This window comes from Erinaceus europaeus, chromosome 3 (assembly GCF_950295315.1).
Source record: "Erinaceus europaeus chromosome 3, mEriEur2.1, whole genome shotgun sequence".
Lineage (NCBI taxonomy): Eukaryota > Metazoa > Chordata > Mammalia > Eulipotyphla > Erinaceidae > Erinaceus > Erinaceus europaeus.
Window position 1 is genome coordinate 14594087 of NC_080164.1, and position 15842 is coordinate 14609928.

Below are 15842 nucleotides of genomic sequence, written 5' to 3' on the forward strand. Positions count from 1 at the left end.
TGTAGTTATTATTATTGTTGTCGTTGTTGGATAGGACAGAGAGAAATGGAGAGAGGGAGGGGAAGACAGAGAGGAGGAGAGAAAGACAGACACCTGCAGACCTGCTTCACCGCCTGTGAAGCGACTCCCCTGCAGGTGGGGAGCCGGGGGCTCGAACCGGGATCCTTATGCCGGTCCTTGTGCTTTGCGCCACCTGCGCTTAACCCGCTGCGCTACAGCCCGACTCCCCCTTCCTTTCTTTATTCTTTCTCTTTCTTTCTTTCTTTTCTTCCTTCCTTCCTTTCTCTCTCTCTCTTTTTTTTTTTTTCTCTAGGGTTATTGCTGGGGCTTGGTGTCTGCACTACAAATCCACTGCTCCTGGAGGCTATTTTTCCCCCCTTTTGTTACCCTTGTTGTCTATTGTTATTGTTGTTATCTCTGTCATTATTGTTGGATAGGACAGAGAGAAATGGAGAGAGGAGGGGAAGACAGAGAAGGGGAGAGAAAGACAGACACCTACAGACCTGCTTCACCGCCTGTGAAGCGACTCCCCTGCAGGTGAAGAGCTGGGGGCTCGCTCAAACTGGGATCCTTATGCTGGTCCTTGTGCTTCACGCCATGTGTGCTTAACCTGCTGCGCTACCACCTGACCCCCCCACCCCACAGTTTCTTTCTTAGTAGCAACCGCAGAAGATTTCTAGAAATGGTCTCAAAATGATCAAACCATGATGAGCCTCTGAGGATCTAGAGTCTTCATCTTAGGATCAGTTCAGAGGTGTGGAAATGACTAAATAAATAAACCAAGGGTTTGAGACCGAGGGCTTTCCAAGCTTCCTCCAGGTTATGATCTTTTAGCATCTGTCTGTCTGTCTGCCTGCCTGCCTGCCTGCCTGTCTGTCTGTCTGTCTGTCTGTCTATCTATCTATCTATCTATCTATCTATCTATCTATCTACCTACCTATCTACCTATCTATCTACCTACCTACCTATTGATCGATCGATCTATCTACCTACCTACCTATCTACCCACCTGTCTGTCTTCTGCCTGTCTGTCTGTCTGTCTGTCTATCTATCTATCTATCTATCTATCTATCTATCTACCTACCTACCTACCTACCTACCTATCTACCTATCTACCTATCTATCTACCTATCTATCTATCTATCTATCTATCTATCTACTTACCTATCTATTTTTAATGTTTTTTTTTCTTCTAATAGAAACTACATTGTGCACAGAATTGTTCTGAGTAAGTTCTGGGAAGTCTTGTTGTGGGAGCTTTTTTTTTTCACTTTGGAATCTATTTGGGGATTAGAATGCACTTAAAAAATTTTTTTTTAAATATTTATTTATTTTCCCTTTTGTTGCCCTTTTTCATTGTTGTCGTAGTTATTATTGTTGTTGTTACTGATGTCATCATTGTTGGATAGGACAGAGAGAAATGGAGAGAGGAGGGGAAGACAGTGAAAGGGAGAGAAAGACAGACACCTGCAGACCTGCTTCACCACCTGTGAAGCGACTCCCCTGCAGGTGAGGATTTGGGGGCTTGAACCCGGATCCTTAGCCAGTCCCTGTGCTTCGTGCCACATGTGTTTAACCCACTGCGCTACCGCCCGACTCCCGAGAATGTGCTTCTGACTGTGAGCTGCTAATAAGTATGTCTGAGAAATGCTTTCAGAGTAAAGCGCTTAGTCAGCAAGCCTGGGGTTGGGCTGGTGAGGTAGCTAGCTCCCTTGGACAGTGTGCTGCACTGCATGTGTGTGACCCAGGTTCGAGCCCAGCAGCCCGGCACTGAAGGACACTCCGGTGCGGTGCTCTCTTTCTCTCTCTGCCACTCTGTCTCTATCTTAAAAAAAAACCTAGAGAACCTGGAGTTCCCAGGACAAACAGTTCCCTGCCTGAGGGCCGGGGGAGAGAGCCCAGTGGCAGAGCACAGCGTCTGAATGCCAGAGGCTCCAGGTTCAACCCCAGCAGCACAGGTGCCAAACACGAGCAGAACTGGCTCTCTCTCCATCTCGACGACACAGACACACACACACAGACACACACAGACACACAGACACACACACACACACACACACACACACAGACACACACACACACACACACACACACACACACTTCTCTAAAACAAACAAACAAAGCAAAACAAAAAAACAGACCACCACCACTGCCTTGATCCAGAAGAACAAAGAACGGGTTGAGCCCATATGTAACCATGCACAAGGACCTGGGTTCAAGCCACCTGCAGGGGGAAATATCACTAGTGGTGAAGCAGTGCCACAGGTCTCTCTCTCTATCGCCCCCTTCCTTCTCGATTCATCTCTGCCTAAATAAATAAATGAATGAATGAAGCGCAAAGAACCCCAGGCTTGGGCCACACTGCAGCCACAGTGACACTGAAGAGGACCTCATTTGGATCAATTTACAGGCACCTTGGGAGGTGACAAAAATCTCCCACCTTCTGCACCCCAGAACGACCCTAGGTCCATACTCCCAGAGGGTTAAAGAATAGGGAAGCTATCAGGGGAGGGGCTGGGATACGGAGTTCTGGTGGTGGGATTTGTACCCCTCTTATCCTATGGTCTTGTCAGTGTTTCCATTTTATAAATAAATAAATTTGTTTTAAAAGGAGCTGACATTAAAACCAGAAGAAAAAAAAAAAGTCCAGCAGTGAAGGCAGAGAATTCCAGAGTCACCTGCGGGGAGCCAGGGCTTGTCCCCCCCGCACAGGAACTGAGAGAGCAAGACCAGAGGCAGCCCATGCGAGGCTCAGCTTGGGTTTGGTGGGTTCTCCTGTCGGCAACAGCTCTGAACATTTCCCCACCATAAACGGACACTGAGCCAGGCCAGCTGTGCTTGAGGCGATGCCATGTTGAGGGTGGTGGCATCTCCCTGGGGACTGTACCGAGTCCTGTTCTGTCGGGGACCCTGTGGGAATGACCTCAGCTGGGGGCCAACAAGGCTGACAAGGCCCCGTGAGGGCTGTGTGGTGCGGAGGCACTGACCCTGGAGACTGAGCGGCAGTTTGAGGGGCAGAGTGGCCGCCCGGTGCGAGGGCCGGCCAGTTCCTCACTTCTGGGCTCTAGTACGGCTCAGGTCAGTTGGCCCTAACTTGGCTCATGTTCCAGTCATTTGGTTCACTGTGCTGGTGATATTTTTCCTCCCAGGAGTCACTAGACTCCAGTGACTAGAATACAGATGTTGAAAGGTTTCTCCTGGGCGTCGTTTAGTGTCACTGTGCCTGTCACTACTGGGGATTTGAGTTCCAGTTAAACACCCCACACCCCCCCAGCATTCTGAATCGTAGAAAAATAGGACGAGTCTCAGTTTCATCATTTTGAAAGTTGGGACATGTGTGTCTTGACAGTGGCTCTTTTCGTAAATTTATATTTTTATGATTTATTTTTATTGCCACCAGGGTTATTTATTGCTGGGGCTTGTGTCTGCACTATGAGTCCACTACACTCTGTGGCCACTGCTCCTTCCTTCCTTCCTTCCTTCCTTCCTTCCTTCCTTCCTTCCTTCCTTCCTTCCTTCCTTCCCCTCTCCTCCTCCTCCTCCTCCTCCTTCATTTTACTTGATAGGACAGAGAGAAATTGAGGGGAGGGAGACAGAGAGACACCTACTGGCAGTTTCACTGTTCATGAAGCTTCTCCCTGTAGGTGGGGAAGGGGCTTGAACCGGGGCCCTTGTGCACGGTGATGCCTGTGCTCTAGTGCACCGCCACCCAGCCTCTCTGAACAGAGCTTCTTAAACTTGTCTGTTCAGGATTTGAAGAGCCCTTTACCTTTGTTTTCAGATGTTCTCCTTTTTCACTGCTCTGAGCTGACTTTTTCAGATAGAGACGGAAAGACAGACAGAAAGGCGAGAGGGCAAACAAACATCACAGCACTGAAGTTTCCTCCAGGGTAGTGGGGCCTGGACTTGAACCCGAGTTGTGTGCCTGGCAGAGCAGTGCACGATTCAGGTCAACTATCTTGCTGGTTCTTCAGGCATCCTTACTCCGATATCAGAGGGGAATTCAGGCGCTATGTCCACTTTGTTTTGTTTATTTATTTTGGTTATCACCAGGCCTCCAATGCTCTGGGCCAACGTTTTCCGAGAGAGAGAGAGAGAGAGAGAGAGAGAGAGAGAGAAGTGGAGACAGCACAGCACTGAAACTTCCTCCAGTGAGGTGGTGGTTGGGCTCAAGCCTGGGTCACCCACATGACAGAGGGAGTGCCCGCCTAAGAGGCCTGCTTTGCCACCCACAGCACCTGACCTTGCACCAGGCACCAGGCCCCCGCTGCACTGGGGGGAGCTCTGGTGCTGGAAATCTTTCCTTCTGTTTGTTTTTTTTTTTCTCTCTTTCTCCAAAAACGTCGGCTCACAGCAGTGAAGCCCCTGTGATGACAATCAGCAGAACGTGACTCTTGAGCACATGATGTGTGGCCAGTCCAGACGAAGAGGTGCTTGAGTGTCGTGCGCCAGATTTCAAGCCCCGCACAAAAGTACCCAGGATGTAAAACAATGCAGTGGCCATGCTTATACTGACTGCATGTTAAGATGACAATAGTTTGAACCTCAGTGGAGAACAGTCTGGAGAACTCTCAGAAGGCTAGAAATGGACCTACCCTATGACCCTGCAATTCCTCTCCTGGGGATATATCCTAAGGAACCCAACACTCCTATCCAAAAAGATCTGTGTACACATATGTTCTTTTTTTTTTTTTTTTTTTACATTTTTATTTTATTTATTTATTCCCTTTTGTTGCCCTTGTTTTTTTTTTATTGTTGTAGTTATTATTGTTGTTGTTGGATAGGACAGAGAGAAATGGAGAGAGGGAGGGGAAGACAGAGAGGAGGAGAGAAAGACAGACACCTGCAGACCTGCTTCACCGCCTGTGAAGCGACTCCCCTGCAGGTGGGGAGCCGGGGCTCGAACCGGGATCCTTATGCCGGTCTTTGTGCTTTGCGCCACCTGCTCTTAGCCCGCTGTACTACAGCCCGACTCCCCACATATGTTCTTAGCAGCACAATTTGTAATAGCCAAAACCTGGAAGCAACCTAGGTGTCCAACAGCAGATGAGTGGCTGAGCAAGTTGTGGTATATATACACAATGGAATACTACTCAGCTGTAAAAAATGGTGAATTCACCTTCTTAACCTCATCTTGGATGGAGCTTGAAAGAATCATGTTAACTGAGATATGCCAGAAACAAAAGAATAAATATGGGATGATCTCACTGACAGACAGAAGTTGAAAAACAAGACCAGAAGGGAAAACACAAAGCAGAATTTAGACTGGAGTTGGTGTACTGCACCAAAGTAAAAGACTCCTTTTAAAAAAAGGCCCTGCAACAATGGCAGAAGAGAACCTAGTGGGGTTGAATTGTTGTGTGGAAATGTTACATATGTACAAACTACTGTATTTTACTGTCGACTGTAAACAATTAATTCCCCAATAAAGAAAGAAAAAACAAACAGAAAGATGGCAGTAGTTTGGACAATAGTGGGTTACCTTAAAAAATTAAAATTAGGAGCTGTGTGGTGAAGCATCTGTTTCAGTGAGCAAGGATCCCAGTTCAGTCCCCAGGTCCCCACCTGCAGGGGGAAGCTTCATGAGTGGTGAGGCAGTGCTGCAGGTGTCTTTCTCTCTCTCTCTCTCTCTCTCTGTCTCTATCCAAAATAATAAAATAAAATAAATATAACATAATTAAAACTAGTTTCACCTGCTTCTTTTTCTTCTTAAATGTAGCAGCTGAGAATTTTAACTTACACACAGGACTGCATTTATGACTGATACTGTTCTTTCAGGGTACGCCAGAAAAAAATCTTTCAGGTAGTTAAGGCTAGCTGTTTTTTTGTTTTTTTTTTTTGCCTCCAGAGTTATTGCTGGGGCTCGGTGCCTGCACTACGAATCTACTGCTCCTGGAGGCTACTTTTTCCCTTTTGTTGCCCTTGTTTATCATTGTTGTTATTATTGTTATTGCCGTCATTGTTGGATAGGACAGAGAGAAATGGAGTGAGGAGGGAAAGACAGAGGGGGAAAGAAAGATAGACACCTGCAGACCTGCTTTACCACCTGTGAAGCGACACCCCCTGCAGGTGGGGGGGGCAGGGACTCGAACCAGGATCTTTACGCCGGTCCTTGCACTCGGTGCCATGTGCGCTTAACGCTACCGCTCGACCCCCTGCTTTTTTTTTTTTTTTTTTTTTTTGCCTCCAGGGTTATCACTGGGACTCTGTGCCTGTGCCACGAATCCACTGCTCCTGGAGGCTATCTTTCCAATTTTGTTGCCCTTATAGTTGTGCTTCTTGTAGTTGTTATTGTTCTCATAGCTGTTGTTGTTGGATAGGACAGAGAGAAACAGAGAGAGGAGGGGAAGACAGAGAAGGGGAGAGAAAGACAGACACCTGCAGACCCCCTGCAGGTGGGGACCTGGGGGCTCGAACCGGGATCCTTACACCAGCCCTTGTGCTTTGAGCCATGTGTGCTTAACCTGCTGAGTTACCGCCCAGCCCCCGATTTATCTTTATTTCTTTAACCAGAACTCTGCTTGGTTTTGGCTTATGGTGGTGCCAGGGACTGAACCTGGGACTTTCCTGCCTTGGGAAGTCTGTTGCATAAGCCACTGTGTGATCTCCCTGGCCCCTACACAGAATGCTCAACCACTCTTGTTTCTGACAGAACGGAGCCCCAGCTGAGGCACTGGGCCCCAGAGTCTGAAAACTGCAGTCCCACCTTGCTCCTCTCCTTTCCTGAGCCACTCTGACCTCGCGACAGCTGGGACCTTCCTCTCTGCAGAGAGCCATGGTGACCTGACTGGGGAAAACCTTTCTCCCTCCCTAGACAAGCCTCTCTGGTATGCTTCTTTGGCACTGGCTGGTGCCTGCAGGGTATTCTTCCTTCCTTCCTTCCTTCCTTCCTTCCTTCCTTCCTTCCTTTTCTCCTCCTCCTCCTCCTCTTCATCTTCTTCCTCTTCCCCTTCCCCTTTAGACTTATTTTCTTTAATTCGTGATTTAGAGAGAGCTTCCCATGAGAGTGAGCCAGAGAGAAACCACAGCACCACTGCAGCTCAAGCGGCAGCAAGGACTGAGCGGGGAGCCTCAGACATGCGAGCCCTGTGCTCCATCAGCTAGGCTGTCTGTCTGGCTGCCGTGAGTCTGTATGCCATTCCGCCTGAAGCTCTTCTGCATGTCGTTAGTAAGCCCACCTTGCCTCTAGAGGTTATGGAACATGCTCCGAGAATATCAGTTTAGCACAGAGCTTTGATCACAGAGTTTAGAAAAAGCCAGCCATGGGAGTCCGGCGGTAGCGTAGCGGGTTAAGCGCAGGTGGCGCAAAGCACAGGGACCTGGCATAAGGATCCCGGTTCGAACCCCGGCTCCCCACCTGCAGCGGAGTCGCTTCACAGGCGGTGAAGCAGGTCTGCAGGTGTCTATATCTTTCTCTCCCCCTCTCTGTCTTAGGAAGGAAGGAAGGAAGAAAGAAAGAAAGAAAGAAAGGGCGAGCCAGTCACATCATCCCAGATCCACTTCTGCCTTGGCCCTGCTTGGCGTCAAACTACCCGGGGGTCAGCCCCGCAGGCTGCCTTACTAAGCTGCTATTTTACTAAGCTTCTGCCTGTGTGTGGCCAGAAACAGGAGGCGCTGAGAGGAAGACTGAAGACTAAGGCTGGAACAGGAAAAGTCCCTCGAGACAGAACAGGAGATGGCAAGGTTTTCTAGTTTCAGGTGGAGGAAGAAGAGAGATCTGGGTCTGCACCTCACTGCATCAGGAGCGAGCGGCACCACTGTGAGAATGCCATCTGTTAAAAAAAAGAAACAATGGGGGCCAGGCAGTGGCGCACCTGGTTAAGTGCACACATTACAATGAGCACAAGGACCCAGGTTCAAGTCCCTGGTCCCCACCTGCAGGGGGAAAGCTTCACGAGTAGTGAAGCAGGTCTGCAGTTGTCTCTCTGTTTCTCTCCATATTTCCTCCTCCCCTTTCAATTTCTCTCTGTCTCTATAGAATAATAAATAAAAAAATAAAATATTTTGTAAAAAAGACAGAAGCAACAAGTGTCGGCAAGGAGGTAGTGAGAAAGACCCCTGGGGGCCAGGTGGTGGAGTACTGGGTTAAGCGCACATAGCACTGGACACAAGGACCTGTGCAAGGATCAGGGTTTGAGCCCCCAGCCCCCCACCTGCAGGGGCAATGTTTCACAAACGGTGAATCAGGACTGCAGGTGTCTCACTTTCTCTCTTCCCTCCTAAGATGGAAAAGCAGCCACCGGGAACAGTGGATTTGTAGTGCTGGTACCAAGCCCCAGTCAAGGAAATTCCTCAAAACAGTAGAAATGGAACTACCATCTATGATCCTGCAATTCCTCTCCTAGGCATCTATCCAGTGAAAATAAAAATATATGCCAAGAAAAAAAAAATATGCCAAGAGATCTCTTCACATCTGTGTTCCTTGCGGCCCTGCTTGTAACAGCCCAAATCTGGAGACACCCCAGATGTCTCCAATGAAAGACAGGCGCAGGGAGCTGTGGTCTGCGTGCACAGGAAAATACTACTCGGCGGCAAGAAATGATGAATCTTCTCTTTTTGCTACAACTTAGATAGGACTTGAAGGAACCATGTTAAGTGAAATAAACCTACAAGAGAAGGAAGACTACTAGGTGATTTTACTAGGTGGGGCCTCAGAAATAAAGAAAGGGAAGACAGAGGTGGGAAACACTAGTTAGCTGTGGCCTCTCCCAACAGATCCCAAGACGAAATTGAGGAAGAGGCTGGAGGGAGTTGGGAGTGGGCTGAGGACCCAGTGTCCTGTGGGGGAGGAAGAAGACAAGGAGGTGGAGGGAGTGGTGAGCTGACATCTATCAGAGATGTGGAACTATATACATGTGACAATTGTCTTGGAAATCATTCCTCCTAAAAACGTGAGTTAAGAAAAGAGAGCTAACCCACCTACTTTCTCTGCGTCACATTCTCTCACTAGTTGTTCACACCATCCATTAAAAATGGGTGCATGTTATTTTAGGCAGATAGGACAGAGAGAAATGGAGAGAGGAGGGGAAGACAGAGAGGGGGAGAGAAAGATAGACACCTGCAGACCTGCTTCACGTCTGCGAAGCGACTCCCCTGCAGGCGGGGAGCTGGGGGGCTCAAACCGAAATCCTTACACTGCCACGTGCGCTTAACCCACTGCGCTACCGCCCGAAGCCCCCAAATAAAGCATTTTTATTTTCACATAGTTTGGCTTAAAGCAAGTTCCTGAAAGCCTCTGGTTGCTTCTGCCTATAGTAAAATGCACCCCATTGACTCAGCCATCACTAGCATCTGGGACATGCTGTTCACCCCCTTTCTTTGCTGGGGTGTGGATCAACCTGTCAACATGCATGTCCAGTGGAGAAGCAATTACAGAAGCCAGAACTCCCACCTTCTGCTCCCAATAAAGATCTTTGGTCCACACCACTAGAAGGATAAAGAAAAGGGAAGCTGGGCGGGGGTAGATAGCATAATGGTTAGGCAAAGATACTCTTGTATAAGCCTGAGGCTCCGACGTCCCAGATTCAATCTCCCACACCACCAAGAGCCAGAGCTGAGAGATAATAATAATAAATAATAAAAATAAATAAATTAATTTTAAAAAAGGGGCTGGGTGGTGACGCACCTGGTTGAGCACACATGTTACAGTGCACAAGGACCCAGGTTTGAGCCCTCAGTCCCCACCTACAGAGGGAAAGCTTTGCAAGTGGTAAAGCAGTGTTGCAGGTGTCTCTCTGTCTCTCTCCCTATCACCTCCTTCCCTCTCAATTTCTGGCTATCTCTATCCAATAAATAAGTAAAGATAATGAAGAAAAAAGAATAGGGAAGCTTTCAATGGAAGGGATGGGATATTGAACTCAGGTGGTGGGAATTGTGTAAGAATTGTACCCCTCTTATCCCACAGTCTTGTCAATCATTATTAAATCACTAAAAAACAAGCAAACAACCATTTGTTTTGCTTGCTTCTAGATTAGACCACTGCCTCACCTCCCAGCCTCTTGCCTCTGCTCTGTGCTCTTCAGCCAGGTTCCTCCTTAACTCCCTCGACTGAATGTTGGAGCCCTAGATTCAGTCCTTGGAGCTCTTCCTGCCAAGTCCCAGCCCTACAGCTCTGGTCTCACGTCTTAGCCCTCGTCACTGACTGATAAACTCCCAAATCTACACTCCAGCCTGAATCTCTCCTGACTCCATCCTGTGCTCTGCTGCCTCCCAGTGTCCCTAAAGATGGATGTTACTTGCGTATCTAAAAGGTGAATTGTTGGTCTGCTTCTAATTCTGCTTCTAAGACCCCTTCTCTTTTGATCATCACGTTAGATTCGCTTGCATTGCTAAATGCTGTGGTCTATTTACATAATCACTGCTTTACCTGAGACCCGCCCTTCCTACAGGTTTAATCCTCACTGGTTAGATGCAAGCTTGATACTTCTGAGCACACGAACTTTCCTTCTCCCCACCCCCTGTCCTGCGTACTTCCTCTTCCGACCTGACACTTCCGCCTCAGGAGATATAAAGGACAGGATTTTCTAATGAATAGAGATTAGATAGATTGCACTGCATCCCTGCTCATCAATAAAGATTGAACTGCGTTCCCAGCTCAGCCATGAGTCCCTGGTCGTCTGTCTGCTGCCCGTGAAGCTAGCCCAGCAGTGAATGAAGGTATCACTGAAAACCACACCCCCTTTACACACACTCTCTCCTCCCTCCCTCCCCCTCCCTCTCCCCTGCAGGTGGGGAACAGGGGCTTGAACCCAGGTCCTTGTGTATAGTGATATTTGCGCTTAACTGGGTGTGCTGTCACCCGGCCCCCCACCCCTTTACTCTCAGCCCATTGCTCCTTGCTATCCATATTTTTCTTCTCGAGCCCCACCCTCAGCCCACCTGTTGGCTCTGTTTTCAAAATCTGCCAATCGTCTGATGACCAGCTGGACTACTCAACTAACATCCTGCCAGCTGGCTTTCCTCTGGCCTCTTCCCTCTCCCACTCTCTGCTTTCATCTCAGGAGCCAGATCTTTCCTGTTAAAAGCTACCAAGTGACACGACCCCTTTGATGGAAGCCTTCAATGAGTTCTTCTGGGGGCAAAAGTCAAAGGTCAACCAACCAGCCCACTAGAACCAGAACCATTTCCGTATCTTCCTGGTTACCTCTCTGTCCTCCTCTACTTTCCATCCTTTGTGCTGCCCTGAAGCACTATGAGCGCGCTTCCACTTGCGGCTTCTGCAACTTCTGTCCTCTCTGCCTGCAGTCATCATCATCATCATCATCATCATTTTACCAGAGCACGGGTCAGCACTGCAGGGAATGAACCTGGGACCTTGGGGCCTCAGGTATGAAAGCTGTTTGCATCCCCTGTTCTATCTCCATGGCTCCCACTTGCAAAGATCTTGCAGCTACACATACGGCTTTCTGGGCGTGTGCCCCACATCCTTCAGGTCACTGCACACCTCTCACTGTCACAGACAGGCTTTATTGGGGAGCCTGTATCTATGCCCCTCTGGGTCTCCCCCTCCACCCTGCCCTTCACCCCAACCTTCATGTTTCCAAGACACTACTTACTTATTCACTTTGCTTTCTGCCTTACCCTACTCAAATGCCAGCTCCAAGAGGGCAGGGGTCTCTCATCACGATCAGAAAACACTCCAGTCTGTATTTATGGAGCGAGACATGAAGGCAAACCCTGAGTTGTAGGAGGTGGGAGCATTCAGAGAGGACGGTGAAAAGTCCCTGTGAAGTTCTTTCTGGCAGACAAGGAGGATGGGAAAGGAAAGAAAGTGAGAGGGCTGGGGAGACAGAACAATGGTTATGCGAAAGACTATTATGCCTGCGGCTCTCAGGTGTCAGGTTCAATGCCCAGCACCACCTTAAACCAGAGTTGGTTTAAGTCTGGAAGAGGGAAGGAGGGAGAAAAGAGAAACAGAGAGAGAGACAGAGACAGAGACAGAAAAAGGAAGGAAGAGAGAAAGGTGAGGGGAAGAGAGAGTGCGAAAGAGAGAGAGAGGAAAGAAAGACGGGAGATCATGGTTACTATCTGAACAAAGCTCTCAGAGGAATGATGAGTAGTGGGCTGAGCCAAGACGCCCCTCCCCACCTTTGTGTTAGGATGGAGATGGAGAATTACATTATACATAGTGACTGATGGTTAGAAAAACTGTGTGCCACTGTAACTGGGAACGGTTCCAAATTACCGTGCGAACAAGAGCAACAGACAAGTGTGGCCAAAGAAAGGAGAGAGGTCTGTGAGACTTCCAGAAGGTGAAGGACAAAAGATAGTCTGTGAGGACTAGCACAAAGGGAGCTTGTGCAGGCTGCGTCACGGAGCCCCAGCAACGCCCTCGCCTGCCTAGCAATGCGATTCTCTCTGCGCCCCAAGCAGGCGGGCAGAACGCCACGTGACGGGTTTCAGTCTGACAGGGTTCAGGCTCAGCGAAGAGGCATGGTTTTCGTGGCAAATCCAGATGACTAAATGGTGCGTTTTCTGAAGGCCGCCATTAATACTCAGGTTTTATCAGGGCACTAGAAAAATTAGTGGGGACCTTCCTTACTTTGTGAAAGAATAGCCTTTACCTCCTTGGTAAATATCTACAGAGCAGAGACTCTATCAGCAGCACGCACCATGCGAACTATAGATATTTTTGTTTTAAAAACTTTAAACCAGGGCCTGGTGGTGGTGCACCTGGTTGAGCGCCTATATTACAATGTGCAAGGACCTGGGTTCAAGACCCCGGTCTTCACCTGCAGGGGGAAAGCTTTGTGAGTGGTGAAGCAGGGCTACAGGTGTCTCTCTGTCTCCTTCCCTCTCTGTCACCCCCTTCCCTCTCGATTTCTGGCTGTGTCTAGCCAATAAACAAAGATCATTAAAAAATAAGTAAATAACTTTAAATCATTCTTGAATAACATTTCAACTCATAGGTCTTTTTTTTTTTTTTTTTTTCTTTTTGCTGCTTGTCAAGGTCTGTCATTAGATGCCAGGTTGCTTATTTACTTGTTTATTTTTCTGGGTTTAGCACTGATTAACAATTTTACAAGCTTTTAGGAGCCTATACCTATCTGTGTGTGCACATGTCACCTTCCAATCTGCCAAGTCCTGACACTAAGTCAAGTGAGGGGCTGATGTGCTGCTCAGAGGCCGAGGCCGTTAGGAAGAGTTGTCTGAGACCCCATGTCAGCTATGACAGTTCCTTCATGTTTGCTAACATAGACCTTTCCAGTTCTCAGAGTAAAAATAACTGTTACCAACAAGTACAGCACGTTTACAACACCAGCATCTACCAGGTAACTGGCACAACTTGGACCTTGTGGCTGAGTGACTTGCCGCAGAAATCAGAGCCACCACACCCCTCATTCTAGACCTCTGGAGTCAAGTCTGACATTTGGAAACAACGGGGTGTTTTCAGTAGTGTCTCCAGCCCCTTCACTGATTTTGCAGCGGTTGACAGATGACCACTGGTGACAAAGGGGTTCTGATATTCTCCTGGAACTCTTAAGATGTCATTTGACCAGCGTGGACTCACTGAAGGCAGTGACTTCTCTCTATCACCTTTTCCCCTTTGTCTAGGCACCAGCTGCTGGTGGTTCTCATATGAAATATTGAAGGTAGAATGTGTATGACTTGACCTGGCCTTATGCTTGTGGAACAGAATTCTAGGGGGGTGGGGGAAGGATTCTGGATAAAGGTTCTGAATGCCAAATTGCCCAAAGGCACTGAAAATGCCAACAGGGTCTTTCCTTTCCTTTAACTCTGTGCTTGCGTCTAAGTGACATAACTGGTCCCTTCCATATACCTGGATTCCATGACGTGTGATCAGTAGCTTGTGTCTAATGACTAACTTCTGTCTCACTGGGCATATCTACATTTGAACTTTGTATCAGTACACCTATGACTTAGTAGGACATGGTCCTGGGGTAACAGGGGTTTCATATGCATCAATGTGTATTCTGACGTAGTGATTTATAAGACTGTAAGACGACAGGGGTATAATTCCACACCATTCCTACCACCAAAATTCTGTGCCCCCCAGTCCTCAGCGATAACACTGATATATTTTCCTTTTTTTTTTTTTTGCCTCCAGGGTTATCGCTGGGGCTTGGTGCCAGCACTATGAATCCACTGCTCCTGGAGTCCATTTTTTACTTTTTATTGGATAGGACAGAGAGAAATTGAGGTGGGGGGGCAGATAGGGAGAGAGAGTGAGAAGGAGGGAGGGGGAGAGAGAGAGAGAGAGAGAGACCTGCTGACCTGCTTCACTGTTGATGAAGCATCCCCCCCTGCAGGTGGGGAGCCGGGGCTCGACCCAGGACCCTTGCACTTTGTGCTGCGTGTTTAACTCAAGTGTGCCACCCCCTGTCCCCCCTTTCTAGGTATTCCTCAACAGTCTGCTAAACCGCTAGCTTCCCCTCCTGGTAGACATATAGCCAATCTTTTCCATTTGTTGATGACCACAGAATTGGACGCCTTGCCCCAAACTGTTAAGACACACTAATTCACTAACTTTCTAGCACTGCCTAACTCTGATTTCACAGCGGTTAACAGATGACCACTGGCGACACAGGGATTCCAACAATGGCGCTCCCAGAACTCTGAAATGTCACTCGACCAGCATGGGCTCACTGAAGGCAGTGACTTCTCTCTACCACCTTCTCACTTCTATCTTGGTACTAGCTGGCTTTGCTTTTGTGATCTGGAATATAAAAGCAGCTCCCCGTTAATGAAAAAAAAGCATGGAGTTGAGTGTGAAGTGTGATTTTGAAGCCAGCTCTGACGTCAGTTCGTACTAGAGCAGACGCACACTCGAAGCGCGTGCATGGCACGTGCTTACTACACGTTAGCTGTTGCGTCTAGTCTCTACGCATTAGTTAGACGCTGAACTGGAGCCTCATGAGTTCCTTATTCTCATCTGCAGTGCAGGTGTTAGGACAGCAGAGGCTCAGACTCAGAGGAGTGAGCTGACAGAACCAGATACTAAGCCCCCTCCCACCACATCCATTTTACCACTCTGACTGATTTTTTTCTTTCTCTTTCTTTCCTTTTGGTGTTGCTTCACTGCTCCTAGCCAGTGTTTTCTGGGGAGAGGGAAAACAGACAAGACCACTAAACCTTGCCTCAGTGCCATACTGCCCCCATGTGAGATTCCCAGGTGACCCATGTTGAGGACATAAGGCACAGCAACCTAGGAGAGTTACCTCAGAGAAGGCCTGTACAGTTCTTGTAGACAGAGTCCAAGAACCTCTTGCTCTTTCCCATGGACTCAATCACACAGGTGCTGTAGAAATCATTGGCAGACAGACCAAGGTTACTCTCACCTTGAGTGCAGGCTGCAGCTGGGTTCAGGGAAAGTCAATGAAAGGTCTTGTTACGTCTTCACTGCTTCACTGAGTTATACTCTGGACATCGTGCTAACATGTTTAGCTGTCTAAGCTGAGAAATAAAGTCATTGTTATTGCTTCACTATATAGGCTGAGCTCTGTAAGAAATAAAGTATCGGGACCGGCGTAAGGATCCCGGTTTGAGCCCCCAGCTCCCCACCTGCAGGGGAGTCGCTTCACAGGCGGTGAAGCAGGTCTGCAGGTGTCTGTCTTTCTCTCCCCCTCTCTGTCTTCCCCTCCTCTCTCCAGTTCTCTCTGTCCTATCCAACAACGACAACACCAATAACAACAATAATAATGACAACACTAAAACAAGGGCAACAAAAGGGAATAAATAAATAAATAAATATGAAAAACAAAAGAAAGTATCAGACGATTAGCCTGGTCCTTCTGTGCCCTGCCATTATTCTGCCCTCCTCTGGGGGACCATTCGGATTTCCTCAGGACCGGTCAACACACATGACAAAGCAGGTGCCCTCC

At 48.2% G+C, this 15842-nt stretch overlaps 1 protein-coding gene across 1 annotated transcript in view; it reads right to left on the minus strand.

The window, feature by feature from the left end:
* ITSN2 (intersectin 2) overlaps positions 1–15842 on the minus strand; it is a 166931-nt gene that overhangs the window by 19590 nt on the left and 131499 nt on the right. The gene's annotated exons all lie outside the window — the stretch shown is intronic.